Genomic DNA, 10,178 nt, shown 5'->3' with positions numbered 1-10,178 from the left:
ACACTTGTTATTGCTGACGATGCTGACTCTCACTCAGATACAAGCATTTGTCCACTACTTTTTCTTTCATATAGATCTGTCCCATATACTGAGACCTACTCCCTTCCCCCTTTCATTTTTATATATTTGTACTTGCTCTGCGTTGTTGCACAGTTGTATGTTTGTATGTATGTACGTTATTTATTCTTGCTGGGGCCTCTTGGCCAGGTCATGTTTGCAAATGAGAACTGGTTCTCAAACATTCTTTACCTGGTTAAATAAAGGTTAAATAAATAAAAATAAAAAAATTTCCTCCACCGCCTCACAACGTCCCGAGTCGAGGTCAGCAGCCCCCCATCCCCACTGTACACAGTGTTGACAGAGAACTGCTTTCCCCTTCTGAACCGCCGGATGCTGGACCAGAATCTCCTCGAAGCCATCCGGAAGTCATTCTCCATGGCCTCTCCAAACTCCTCCTACGCCCGAGTTTTTGCCTTAGCGACCACCTGATAGGACTCCTTCTTCAGCTTGACAGCATCCCTTACTGCCGGTCAACCTTATATTATGTCCATAATTATATCATCTGCTACATTGTTTTAGTTGCTTTGTAAGAAGAAAGCCTGTTTGATTTGGTTATAAACAAAGAACCACATTTAGTGTTTATTTGTGCTATGTATGGAAACTTCAGGTTTATTCAAATAAAATTATTATTTAAACCTGTTTGATTTACCATTTCAAATATGCACAGGGTGTTTTCCTGACTGTATTGAGCTACATCCTTTCTGCAGGAATGCAGCTGTATACATTTTGCCAAGAGAGAGCTTTGTTAAGTCATATTGTTGTAGGGAAACTATATCTGATGGGTTTCTGCTGTCTTGTCTTCAGTCCACTGGTAGCTTCTCTAAGTTTAATCACTAACACAAAGTATCTTCATTGTAACCAGGGGAAAACACATTTTGATGGCTGAGGCTCACCTGTCAGATACCGTTCCCCCTGTGTTTAAAGGGTGAAGATGTTTCCACATCTGTCAGTGTTTCTATTAACTCATTTTCAGTCCAGCAATAGCTTCTCTGAATTTAATCCCTCTAACACAAAGTATGTTCATTGTAGCCAGGGGGACACGCATTCTGATGGTTAAGGTCGACCATGTTCATCACATTGTCATGGCAACACATAACTGTTTTCCACCAGCAGAATCTCAAAAGCTTAAAAAACCAACCTAATAACTTAAATCCAACTTAAATAAACACACTACATGGAAATGAAATGAGTCTGGAGGTATATCTGTTTTTTTTCCAGCCAGTGTTTTTTAGATTGAAGATGAGTGGTGAAACATCTCATAAAATGAAAGTCCAGCTGATGTTAATAAACTTCAAGGTCAATACATTTTTTGCCTGACTGACTGAGAATCTACACAGAATTACCCTACTGTCTCTATATAATTATGTTCATGATGACATTGAACACACAGTACAGGTCTGACCATCATAGAACAAGCTTTAGATTAAACATAGCCACAGAAGCCAGTGAGACTGTCATGGTTCTGTGTGTGTCTGAGTTTGCAGGTAGGGTTGAGCAGATTGCCATGGGGATGGAGGGCGGAGGCTGGAGCCACAATTGATCCCACCTGCAGCGCATCAGCACCTTCGTTAGCCAGCCTTCCTCCCAGCTATTTAGGATCATGCAGGAGCTCCAGTCTTCGCCAGATTGTCATTCTATGAAGCGTGGTAATCAGGCCTCTACCTACGATCTACCTTTACCTTGTTCTTGGATTATTGACCTTGTCATTTTTTCTACAGCCTAAGACCTTGATCCTCTCAGTTAACCTCAGCACCCAGGATTTGGCCTACTCTTCATATCAAGCGGACCGCCTGCCTGCTCGCCCTGCCTGCAACCAAACTCATATCACCATTCACAGAAAGCATCTCCTGGTTCACCCCTCCATCGTCAGTTTCACTCCGGAACACAGTAAGCCATCACCTAGCTGACACAACCTGGCATCTTCTCTGTACCGTAGTAACCCTCTGCCCTTTCTTAGGAAGAGCTGTCTGGACCTGGACCAAGCCACCAACACTTCTCATTAATAAACATTGTTTTGCACCTTTCTCCTTGCCTCCCTGAGTGTTCTGCTTTTGGGTCCGCTTCTTTGTACCGCGACCGCAGGCCGTGTCAGAGACAGCCTTAATCCACATGCAAGATCCTCAACTTCCTTAGCACCTTTGAAAAAACTATATGAATGTTTACTAAGGTCATTTGATGTACAGTCAAAGGCAGAGAATGTATTATTTTAATTTAGGTTTTATTGTTCATGCTGCCATCTATATAATTTAAAAAAAAAAAATAATTGCATCACCTTCAAAATCATTCTAACTTTCTTGTAGTGCTGAAGGGTTTTCCACAAAAACATGTACACAGACACTGTTATACCTACATATATATATATATATATATATATATAAATGTATGTGTGTGTGTATATAGTGCCTAAAAAAGCGACCACCCTCTCTGGAACTTTGAATACCTATTTCTAGACCTTTAAAAATGTGCGTACAGGTATTGTTCCCAGACAGTTAATTGCCAGAAGTTGCACACGACATGTATGACACCATCAAGTAAACCACAAGATTACTTCATGTTTTTTTTAAGATTAATTTTCATATTTGCACATAGTATATGTCACTTATGTGATTGTATAACTATTTTAACACAGTTTTCAATTTGCACAAAGTTATTTTCAAACAAGTCCACACCGTTTGCTATCTGCAATTACGCTATCTGCACACGACATCGAATGGTGTTTATTGACCTGGCAAATGAACTTTTAAGAAGTTGCAGAACAGTGAAAAACCTGCAGAAGAGGTGTGTGAAGGCCCATATAAATCCTGAACAGTGCAAAGTGACAATTATAGCTTGTAAGTCGCATTAACTTTTCACAGAATCGAGCTAATTAACCTATTTGAGTCATCCCTGCTAGGCAAATGGATCCAGGACTTTACAACCCAATTGTAAATTATCTGACATCTGGTAAATATCCAGACGGCGCTAATAAATCTCAAAAATTTATAATGAGGAGAAGGGCTTTGGACTTCAAAGTTGATAGTAGGTTAAAAAAGATACAAATTTGTCATCTGTAAATGTGTCCTATACTGTATAGTAGGCTTGTTAAAGGTAATAAATGCTAACTAATTATGCTTAGATTTTTTTTTCCAGCTGTTTTGAGATCTTTTGGTCAAATTGCCATTTAGTTTAAAGGCTCCACTTTGTAATGCTGTAGAAATGTCATGACGCAATATTTACAGCTATTGCTATTGTTTTGTCTACTACATCCATGAGAAACTAGCACAATCAATTTTTTCACACAACATAAATAATTTACATGAGTGAGCTATTTTCACAGTGGTTCTACTCTTTTTAATAGTTTGTTAGAAGTTGGATGGAGTTTAAAATATAACTAGCCTGCACTAAACATGCTGTTGCCAGTTACATTACTGGTCTTAACACTGTTAAATAGCTGTGTCATGATAGTGTACGAGAACAGTTTAACAAATGAATAAACAGCTTTTCCAAAAATATCATCTGAATGGTGCAGTTTGCAGGATTAACTCATAGCACCACAAATGTATACTAAAGCAGATGGTGGATTGTTATTGCTTTCATAAACACAGATACAGTATACAAATTATTATGAGATTTAGTATTTATTAGGCACTCATTTTATCATTATTATGTATATGTATTTTTTATATGAAAGGAAAAGCTGGTCAGAAGAGAAAAGTGGTTTGTGGCACAGAGGATGTAAACCAGATTTTTAAAGAGTTCCATGCCAGTGCTTTTGGGGCCCACTGTGGCATTATCAAAACAAGGGATGCGATAGGAAAAAGATTTTACTGGCCTGGGATGACGAGTGATACTGAAAAATGGCGGGCGTCGGAGGAGGTGAGGACCCAATTGCAGGCAGTCAGGCAGGAGGCAGATTTAGTGCAGGAAAAGAAGGTTTATTTCCAGAATCCAAAACAGGAAAAACAGATAACTCAAACCAGAGGGAACAGGCATACGTGAATGGTGAATGATGAGGATCCGACAAGGAATAACTGAAAACAGGGAGTACTTATGCACAGAAGGAATAACGAGACACAGGTGAAGTGGATGACTAATCAGACCAGGTGAACTAACGAGGCAGGAACAGAAAACCACAGCACACAAGGGAAAACTAACATGACCAGAAATCCAAAAACATAAACATAAAGTCCATAACCATGACAGTGAGTACATATTTTGATTTTATGTACACATAATGATGTTACTTCTAAGCTAATATATTTTCTCCAAATTACTGTACATGAGTAGTTTTCTAATGAACTTTTTAATGTGTTCGGTATGGTGCAAAAAACGTATTTATTTGTTTGTCCAAAGACACACAAGAACATGTCATAAGAAGATAAATATTTTAGAACATTAAGACAGTTTCACATCATGTGTTGCAGGTTTCAGAATGTCAGCAATGTCAGGTCAGTGTTGTAACCATAAAATAGGAGAGTGAATACATCCCCATACAGGTGACTCCAAATTTATATTCTCCCTTTTTATGTTACTATTTTGCAATGAAGTGTTTTAAAAAGGCTACACTGTAAATGCAATCTGTACATTTGATTTTTCCAATGTGTTTTTTGAAGGTAAACAATCCATTTGAACTAGTGGGGATGGACATCATTGGTAAGCTAGCCAAAACAGAGGCTGGAAACATGTACATCTGCGTGATGGTTGATTACTTCACTAAGTGGTCTGAGGCATTTGCCCTCCCTGCAAAAACGGCTGCAAATGTTGCAGAGTGCATTGTCAAGTTCTTCTATTGTTTTGGGGCCCCCAAATGAATTTTGACTGACCAGGGATGAGAGTTCGTTAACGAGGTTTGTTGGATTTTGGATGTTGTTACAGTACATAACAATGTAGTTCCAGGTAGTGCTGGAGTAGGTAGGAGATTTTACACCAGGATTACAAAATCCTGATACAAAGTGTCTTCATAGGATTACGGCAATAATTGCATGTATTCATGTTTATTGTTGATCAACAGGTAAACACAGAAGTGTGCAAAACTCTGGGCATTAAGCGTAGCCTTTGTGCACCTTACCACCCACAGACAAATGGGCTTGTGGAAAAATTTTCTAAATTACTATACTCCAAACGTAATTTCATTGTTCTTCTGTGACAATGACAATAAATACTTGAATTGAATTAAATATGTTTGTTTGGTATGAAAATATGTTTAATACTTGGTATAGGCCATAAAATCTGGTGCTGTTATATATTTTAAACATATTATAACATATTATAAAATCACTTCAAGCTGGTTTATAATTATAATCCTGTGCTAAAACAACATAAAACCACAATTTTATTATATTTCTGATATTATGATAACATGGATTCAAAATGTAATTTGAAGAAGTTGGCTCAGTTATTGATGTAATTTCACTTTTTAGGGCACTGTGCAATCTTGTCCATGAACGGCCTGAACGGTGGGATGAGTATCTGGACGCAGTGATGTTTGGACTAAGACCCAAAAAACAAATCTCAAACAAGTTTTCACCTTTCTTCCTTCTGTTTGGAACCGAGGCTCGATATACTTTTGAGGTGCCTGAAGACTACGAGGTTGGTTTAAAGCAGGGGTAATCAAACTTTTTTTCCTGGGGGCCACATTATGGTTCCGGATGATGATGGGGGGCCAGTCCCACCTCAGCTGTAACGTAAAATTGTATGACCCAGACCAGAATGACCACCAGCAGGCCAATGGGATCATTATTATTTTAAAATGCTGGAAATTAGACCATAATTTCTACCAAAGATCCTCAATGGATGCAGTTCCAGAACCACTGAAGGAATCAAGTATTGATGACTAGTGGCGATGTCTGTGGCTCATTCTGGAGTAGATTGCAGTGGTTTGATGTTTATTGGTTTATCTTTACTGGTGTTTTCTAAAAGTAGTAATTGAGGTCTTCACACTTTGTTTTGATTTGAAATACCACAGATATTCCATTTATTTACTTTCTAATAAGAATAACATCAAAGCTGTCAAAATAAGAAACATCTGCCTAGTCGAGGTGATTGACAATGGCAAAAGTGAAAAAGTACAAAGTATATTGTAGGTAGGCCTGTTGAAATTAACAAACAATAATTTTGCGCAGCATTTAATAAAGGTCAAACAAATAGGCCTATTAATATAAATAAATTAAAATAAGATTAAAATAATAATGTGAGCAATTGAATAACTAACCAGTAAAATAGTAGTTGCTGAGAGACTCACCGCGTTGAGCGCATCCTTTTTGTCGGGACACATTTCCTCGGCCACAGCAAGGATACACTCCTTAACAAATTCCCCACCAATAAACGGCTTTCCATGGGTAGCTAGTAAGTGACCTTGTAGCTTGCTCGGACAGCAGTCCGGTTGATCTCGGTTTGGCGAAGTAATACGTTCTGTTGAGCCGCCAACCCGCCTCTCATCCTTCGAATCCTGCATGCGCTGTCTGCCGACTGATGCTGCTATCTCAGGCATGACAGGCGTGGGAAATTCGTCAAATGTAAACAGTTCATTTTTATGATTATTTTTTTATAAATATCAGCTGGGGGCCGGTCAAAAAGGGGTGGCGGGCCGGAGTCGGCCCGGGGGCCGTAGTCTGGTGACCACTGGTTTAAAGCGTAAACCATGATGAAGACTCTGTTTTGAATTAAACGTTGACTAAATTGTAGCTCATTACTGTAAAGCATTGGTTGTTAGAAGTACATTCTTTGTTAGCCATATACAATAGTTTATGACATAAATGTAGTATTACACAGTACTACACAAGTGTCCGCTACAACTGGCCAATGAGTGATGGCTATATACATACACCGATCAGGCATAAGATTATGACCACCTGCCTAAAACTGTGGACACGTCAATGCAGCAGTCTGTTGGGACTGTCTGTTGGGACTTTAAACCATCCAAAAGGGCACAAATGTGTCTATCATTTAGTGATAAAAAATATGTAAAAGGAGTGAAAACTGTGGTTGTGAGAAGAAGTTAGAGAGTGTTTTTTAGGCATATTCAACAACCTCCCCACTCTGGTGTCATATTACCACTATAGCCACTGAATGTTTCTCTTCATACAGACCAATGGAAAGTATTTCTCATTTTCAACCATTTTAACAAATATTCAAAAAAACTTTAATCTTTACAGAAGTACAAATATAATTTAAACATTTAATAAACAGTAGATCAGGCTCATCATCAGTGAGCCTTAGGTGTCCATGCCCTTGACCCTGTTGGTAGGTATTAACCACTGCAGACCATGAACACCCAACAAGACCTGCAGTCTGGGAAATGCTCTGACCCAGTTGTCTAGTCATTGCAATGTGGCCCTTGTCAAAGTCACTCAGCTCTTACACTTGCTCATTTTTCCTCCTTCCAACACATCAGCTTTGGGGACTAATCATTCATTTGCTGCCTAATACTGACAAGTTCCGCTGTAACGAGATAATCAATGTCATTGACTTCACTGTCAGTGGTCACAATGTTGGTGTATATAATACAATCAAATCCCTTAAGCGTGATGGATGGTGTATCTTGCCATGGCAACTCCAGGCTGCTCCAGTGTTCAATTAATAGAGCAGACAAGGAATGCAACAAGCTCATTTGATTATTTATGGTTACTGGTCTCTTTATAACTTGTGATGTGGCATTGAACTCCAAGACACAATATACATTTTCTCTTATGGCATTAATGTCTCTTTTCACTTACAGACTACTGTAAACATTGGTTATGTATTTAAATGGTTAAATGTATTTAATGTAATATTTACCACAGTTTAAGTCAGTCAATAATAACATTTTGTAACAATGCTTAGAGATCATTTAAATACATTTTCTTCGGGTTATAAACTCAGCTTAATGAGTGTGGAGACCATGTTAACATATCAAAATAATAAACAATGGAATACTGAATTTTTTTTTTTTTACAAAACAGATAGACGGCAGTGTGGAGAAGACTGTGAAGCAAGAGGTGGTGTCAGAGGCCATCGACAGGCAGGAGTCACTATTTAATGTGGTACGACAAAATATTAAAAAGGCTCAAGATGCCTACAAAACACCCAAATCAGAGAAAAAGGCCTCTTTTAATGTAGGAAAAGGGGTTCTTCGAAAAAAACATCAGGAGCCAAGAGAGAAAGGGTGAGACGTTGGACCCAAGCTGAACTGGGCCATTTACAATTGTGGCCATACATGATGAGTGCAGACCTCCAATCAGAAACACATTTCATCCCAAAAGTAAACATTGATCACCTCTGGCCTTTTAAAGCACAGCAACTAAGAATCCCCCATCAAATAAAATCACAGAGGGTGCAATTAGCAACAACCCCACCACCACCCCACTATCGTGCATCACCCAAAGCTCCTGGAACAGTTACAGCTTCTGTAACAGCATCTACCTCCACTTTATTCTCAACCTTTGCACCAACCTCATCACCTGCAACACCAGCTGACCTGACAACCCCATCAGTCTCTGCAACACCAACAACTTTTGCACCACCGTCCTCCACCACACCATCATCAATCTCTGCACAACCACCAGCCCTGGAAACACCAACATCCTCTGCTCCACCAGCCCCAACTCAAGCTTCATCATCTGGGACTATAGAGAAATGTATGTTTAGACATTTATCTCAATCTTTTAAGTGTTGATTTTTAATATTTTTATTACTGGACAGAATTACTTTTCCAATATGCGAGGCATTTATGAAGTAATTAATACTTTTTGCTTTTTTATGTAGATGTGAAGGATGCCTGGGATGGTCTGAACCCCCATGTCCTTCTTTCTAAAATTGGGGCATATAAGATTTTTTTACTGGGACATTGGTCAAACAAGGCCTGGACTGGAATTAGAGAGTGAGGTAAAAATGGTTATTTGCTTAGTTAAGTATGAGTAAAAAAGTATCAAAAAGTAGAAAGTAATGGTTAAGTAATTTAAGTGGTATATATGTTTACATAAAATAATATATTTGGCACAGTTAATGCCATTTTAATATTCTTAGGTCATCAATGCCTACCTGGCCATGCTTGCGAGGCAGCACAATGTGAAGTCACCAGAGAAGGCTCTTCATATTGATACATATGGAAAAGCATCAGTATGGAATGGAAACATTCCACTATTCAGGGTTAGTTATTTTCTTGTAACATATTCCTGCAACTTTAATTTGATGAGGATGGTTGCAACTCTAAACTTATTTATTGATTCAGTGGGACCCCTCAAAATATCAGTTGCTGTTTGGAGTTGTGAATGAACACCATCACTGGTTTCTGGTTGTAAATGTTTTATGGGACTTTCATCATATCAGTTGACATGTTACATATATTTTTCAAAGACAAGGGTTTTATATTAGGTACTATGTTTTGTACCTGAAAAAATCACTTGTATATCATATAAAATATCTTCTAAATTATAGTGTTTTTTTTTTGTTGGGTACAGGTGATATATCCATCACAGAACAAGACACTCCTCCTGGATCCACTTGGAGAAACTGCTGCCAAGTTAAAAAGGTGCCAGGATGCATCAAGGTAAACTGTTATTATAGCTTTAGTTGTAATATAACACAATTGTCATTCATTGTTATAGATGTGACATAAATACATAATGCAGATATTCTAAATCATATAGGTTCCACATTTGACAAATTACATTTGTTGTTTTTTTATAACAGTATCACAATTTTATCATTGATTGTCGTTGATAACTTACTATGTTCTGAGGAAAAGTTTTTTTTGCATGTTACACTGGATGTTTTAACTGTGTTAGGGCACTTATGAGGAGAAAAGGGATACATGTGTCAAGATGGAAGTGCCTCATCCCCACCAACCAGACAACACGTCCTGTGGTGTTTCTGCCATTGTGGTTCGTAAAAGATTACTCCTTTTATTTAACTGTGTGTACACACACAGTACGTTGCATAAAATTCATTGATCGTCATTAAAAGTGTTAGTGACTGCATTGTTTTTCAATCAGTTTGCTGATTTACAAAATTTTACAAAATGTTTACAAAATGAGCTAGTCACATTTTCTGCTTCCCCAAAGGATGTGTCAGATTTGTGGTGGCAGACCAGACCAGGTGGAGGAGACCATGCCACTACTCTTCTCAGAGATTCAGGTAAGTTATGCAATACATGCAGTACA

The 10,178-nt window shown here is 38.3% G+C and overlaps 1 long non-coding RNA gene across 2 annotated transcripts; it reads left to right on the top strand.

Moving 5' to 3' along the window:
* The first annotated feature begins 5,558 nt into the window (after window positions 1-5,558).
* LOC121637698 lies at window positions 5,559-9,839 on the top strand. 2 transcript variants are annotated; one of them, XR_006009923.1, is made up of 4 exons: window positions 5,559-5,628; window positions 7,980-8,654; window positions 9,477-9,565; window positions 9,804-9,839. It is a non-coding gene; the product is annotated as an uncharacterized LOC121637698 (long non-coding RNA). The 2 variants fall into 2 exon arrangements; XR_006009924.1 differs by lacking the exons at window positions 9,477-9,565; window positions 9,804-9,839 and adding an exon at window positions 8,782-9,010.
* Window positions 9,840-10,178: the final 339 nt, after the last annotated feature.

Source organism: Melanotaenia boesemani, chromosome 4, assembly GCF_017639745.1.
Source record: "Melanotaenia boesemani isolate fMelBoe1 chromosome 4, fMelBoe1.pri, whole genome shotgun sequence".
In the NCBI taxonomy this organism is placed as follows: domain Eukaryota; kingdom Metazoa; phylum Chordata; class Actinopteri; order Atheriniformes; family Melanotaeniidae; genus Melanotaenia; species Melanotaenia boesemani.
The sequence above is the reverse complement of the archived record's forward strand: the minus strand, read 5'-3'. Positions and strand labels throughout refer to the sequence as shown.